General features: G+C 44.8%; 1 protein-coding gene across 2 annotated transcripts in view; it reads right to left on the bottom strand.

Moving 5' to 3' along the window:
* GHITM (growth hormone inducible transmembrane protein) overlaps window positions 1-1035 on the bottom strand; it is a 15686-nt gene extending 14651 nt beyond the window's left edge. Inside the window, exon 1 of one of the 2 annotated variants that reach the window (XM_007104034.4) lies at window positions 902-1035. The gene's annotated coding sequence lies outside the window, so the exon portion shown is untranslated. Of the gene's footprint in view, window positions 1-752; window positions 879-901 lie in introns of those variants that run through there. The other variant, XM_028481313.2, reaches the window with a different exon arrangement.
* Window positions 1036-4604: the final 3569 nt, after the last annotated feature.

The following is a 4604-nucleotide window of genomic DNA, read 5'->3' as shown; positions in this document are numbered from 1 at the left end:
CTCCGGACGCGCAGGCTCAGCGGCCATGGCTCACGGGCCCAGCCGCTCCGCGGCATGTGGGATCCTCCCGGACCGGGCCACGAACCCGCGTCCCCTGCATCGGCAGGCGGACTCTCAACCACTGCGCCACCAGGGAAGCCCAGAATCCCTGCTTTTAAATACCTATCTGAGTGTAGTTCCCACTCTGCCACGGGATCTGCGAGGGGTGTACAAAACTGATACCTATCCTTTGGAAAAATACCGAATCATTCTAGCACTTTCGTGGCATTACATCATCTCAGCTTAAAGGTGCTGTGCCTCTCAGTCCTCAGCACACCTACTGAGGAGCATCAGCTCAGACAGAGTGGCCTCCAGAGTGGGAATTTTACTTCTACCACAGGCCAGAAATGGCCTCGTGCGAATGTTTGATCCCTGAGACTCAGGTATCTTAACTACAAAATGGGTACTATTACCGACCCCGTACGTTGCCGTATGCAGCGATGAGCTCGGGCGCCTAGTCCCCCGAGAAAGTTCAGCTAGATCACAAGACTCGGATGAGAGCCCGGAAGCAAAAACTCCAGCCTCCCAAAGTCAACGCACGACTCTACAGCACACCAGCCGCAGGCACCCCCTTATCTACCACAGCGGCGCCTGGGCGGCCCGGCCGCGGGGATGATTCAACACCTCGCTGCCCAGGGAGAAGCAGACAGAGAGAGCAGGCCCCTGCCCGCCTACCCCAGGCCCCGAAGTCGCCGTCCCCTCCACCGGGTCACCTGCAGGACGGCCCCGACGCGCCGCCAGCCCGTGACGCAGCCCGCAGCGCCGCCGCCTCCAGTCCTCCCCACATGCACGCAGCGGCCCAACGGGGCGGTTGTCAGTAGTACGGTGGATTGCGGTGCCTCACGGCCCGGGGAAGCCTTACCTCAGTCCCTGGTCAACTCAAGCGCGCATTTCCCCTTCCGGGCCGGCGAAACGCAACTACCACCACCTCACGCGCCCTCAGCCCAACTCTTACTGATTGTGAGCGCAGTATCTTTAGCTCGCTGCGTGACGCAACATCCGGAGAAGCCGCAAACTCTACGGACAGCCAATCATGAGCGGAGGCCTAACGGAAGGGTGGGCATAGTAGGAAGGAGGGGTTCCGAGCTGTAGGGGAGGGGCCAGTGGAGGAATGTTGGGAGCCTCGCAGTCAACGTCCATCGTGGGTGTGGGCAGAGAAGGCATTTCAGCCATTTTAGCTCTGGGTAGCGGAGCTCACCTTCGTTTTTCTCTCAACAGTTTCACTTGCAGCAGTTAAAAAATTATTTTAAAATTGAAAGAGGATAGTATGAGAATTAAAAATTATTCCTTCGTCCCGTTTCTTTCCTCTTGTCAAGAATTAATTGCCAGATAGTGTGCCAAATTGGCAGTTTCAGACCGGAGCCAACGGGTTTCTTGCGGCAGATGTGAAATCTACAAAAGGGTTTGCGTCACACGAGGTCGGAGAGCCGGCTGGCCGGATTTTAGGAGTTCTTTCATTGCTTTGTGACCTCCCCATGACACATTTTCAAGGTTCAGTGAATACTAGTATAATAGGTTGGAACAACAGACTCTGTCTCTTACCCCGGGTTGTTATGAGAACTATTCGTATGCACGTAATTTGTAAGTTGAAAAACAGTTTCTTGGCTACGTGAGGAAGATTTTCCCCTCCTATCATTCTCATTTACCCGTTAAACAAATATTTACCGAGGCTCACTTTGTACCAAATTCTGTACTAGGGATACATACAAATAAAAGACATATTGTACCATTGTTTTGGCAAAACAAACTCCTTGCCCTTATGGCGTTTACTTTCTGGTGGAGACAAGAAAATAGACAAAATGTTTATTAGTGATAAGTACTAAGAAGAAAAATAAATATGCGCTATTTTGATAAGGTGATTAACAACACGTAAAATTCATGAACCTAATCTCCTAAGCTATTGTTAATTGTGATTTACGATAATCCTCTAACCATGATAAAGGTTTGCGTTTTATGTGGGTAATAAAACAGCTTGGCAGCACACAGGTCTTACTCTGAAAATGGCAGGAAAACACTGGAGAAATCTGTCGCTTGAGATAGTGAACAGATCGAGCATGATCAATTTAATCTTACTTTAGATCTTCACCCAATTTGATCAGCTAGCAAATAAGTTCTCTGTTTAGTTCCCTTAGTGCTATTTTTCCCCTAGAGCTTCTGTTACCAGCAAAGAGAAGGCATTCACAACACAGTACCTGAATAAACGAAGTACCTTTTTAAGTCCAAGTGACTTGCTTCAAAATTATTGATTAAAGTTTATTATCTTCAAAAAAGAAGAAACATTTCTGATTTCATGTTTTCTTTTCTTACCTATGGGGCTAGTGTTGTTTGCACAGATGTTAAATGTTTTGAAGCAGGGGAGTTACCTTGTCACATCCTTGGGAAGATATGCTTAGTGTGGAGGGAGGAGAGGTTTCATTGACTTTGAAACCAATTGGGAATTTATTGCAGTTGTTTAAGCAAAAAGTGATGAAGGCTGGAATTAAGACAGAGGGACAGAGAAGGGGTGTATGACAGATAAACGACTAAGGAGGAATTTACAGGTTTTAATGACTGATGACTATCACTGATAAGGATGAGGGAGGCACCCAGGATAATCCCTCTGTTCTGAATTGAGTGAAACTGGATGGATAATTGCACCATTAATTTAGAGATAGATTACAGGACGAGATACAAATGTGGGGGAAGTAGATAAAACTCAGTAAGAAGTGTTAAATTGTAATTTCTCTGCTTCTAAGACCTTGGAGCAGATAAGATAAAAAGTCATGAATCACAAATGCTAATGCTGTATATACACTACAATTTTCATTAAAGGCTGCTGACTGGTTTCTTATCCTCCACTTGCTGGCTAAGTGGAGAGTGGGTTATAGAGGAGAAAAATCAGACTCGAGGACTAAAAATATTTTATTTCTTTTTAGTTAAAATAAATACCCTCACCCTGTCTTACTGAAACTGAGCAGGAAGGGCCCTCCGGGGTGCAAAAGCCTTTCCAGGTCCCTCATTTCTTATTTGCAGGATAAAGGCTTCAGCCTCCTAGATCTTCTCTGAGCTCCAAAGAGCAGATTCAAACAGTTGCCAATCAGGGAAGTGGGGGAATGCAGAAACAAGGGAGGAGCAGTGAAGAAACAATAATGCAGCCTTGGGGCAGGTTCCTGGTTCCTTCTCATGGAATATACATAATATCTTTAAGTTCTTCTGCAGGAACAAAATCTCCCATCCATGTGGAGGATGGTAACTTCAGGCTGAGCGCTTGATTCCTGGGGCATCGCCCTGTTGCCTCACCACCACCCAATCAGAAGAAAGTCACATACCCTGCAGCCCTCCCCCCAAATTTTGCCCATTAAAAACTTCTCCCTAAAAACCATTGGGGAGTTCGGGGTTTTTCAGCATAAACCACCCATTCTTGCTGGGCCCTGCAATAAACCTTTCTCTGCTTCAAACAAATTTTGGTTTGTTTGGCCTTACTGTCCATTGAGCACATGAACTTATGTTCAGTAACACTACTAGACTTTTCCATCAGGAGATGTGGTATGGCTGAAAGAGAGTTGAAAAGGGAGTTTGTGACCTTTATTCTCTGCCTTCCCCAACGGGGTCTTATTTGTTCACCATGTTTCCCAACAAAGGTGCTCTTCTCTGAAAGTTTGGTGACATTTCTGAACACAGGGGACCAACTTCTCAAATAGTGTTTAAGTGGCAGAAAACAAAGCAGGTACGAAGGAGTCAAGATCTTCCTCACCCTGTTTTCTCTTGGTCTTAAAGTTTGCCATGTCAGAGAGTCCTAGAATCCCTGAGGCCTGGATAAACCCAAGACTGTAGCTGTGAGCATGGGCCAGCTTGTTTGTACCCTTCAAGACACTGCTCAGTAGTGAAGGGGACACCAGAAATATGCATGGGCAAGACACCTAGATGGGCATCAACTGACCATGGCATGTTCTATATGACAGAGCCAGCATCTGACTCTGTCTGGGTGAGAGACAAAATTGTGCCAACCTCAAAAGTTAAATCCTTCCAGCAACTGAAGGAAAATGAAGCCATGGGTAGAAGGGGGCTGCTCCCTCTGAGATCTGCTGAAGGCATTTACCCGGGAGCTGGTACATGGAAGTAGAATGGAGGGATAGAAAACAGGCCACACCTTTTTCCTCTCGTTTAACATGGATGTTTCTTCTTCTTTCTTTCTTTCTTTCTTTCTTTCTTTCTTTCTTTCTTTCTTTCTTTCTTTCTTTCTTTCTTTCTTTCTTTCTTTCTTTCTTTCTTTCTTTCTTTCTTTCTTTCTTTCTTTCTTTCTTTCTTTCTTTCTTTCTTTCTTTCTTTCTTTCTTTCTTTCTTTCTTTCTTTCTTTCTTTCTTTCTTTCTTTCTTTCTTTCTTTCTTTTTTTTTAATAGTAGTGCTGCTCTTTATTTATTTGTTAAATTAAAAAATTTTAATATATTTTATTTTATTTATCTATTTTTTAAAAATTAAAAAAAATTGTATACAGTTTTTAAAGGTTACTTTCCATTTGCAGCTATTACAAAATACTGGCTATATTCCCCATGTTGTACAATACATCCTTGAGCTTATCTTACCCC

Source organism: Physeter macrocephalus, chromosome 20 (genome assembly GCF_002837175.3).
Source record: "Physeter macrocephalus isolate SW-GA chromosome 20, ASM283717v5, whole genome shotgun sequence".
In the NCBI taxonomy this organism is placed as follows: Eukaryota; Metazoa; Chordata; class Mammalia; order Artiodactyla; family Physeteridae; genus Physeter; species Physeter macrocephalus.
This window is presented reverse-complemented; position numbering and strand designations above follow the sequence as displayed.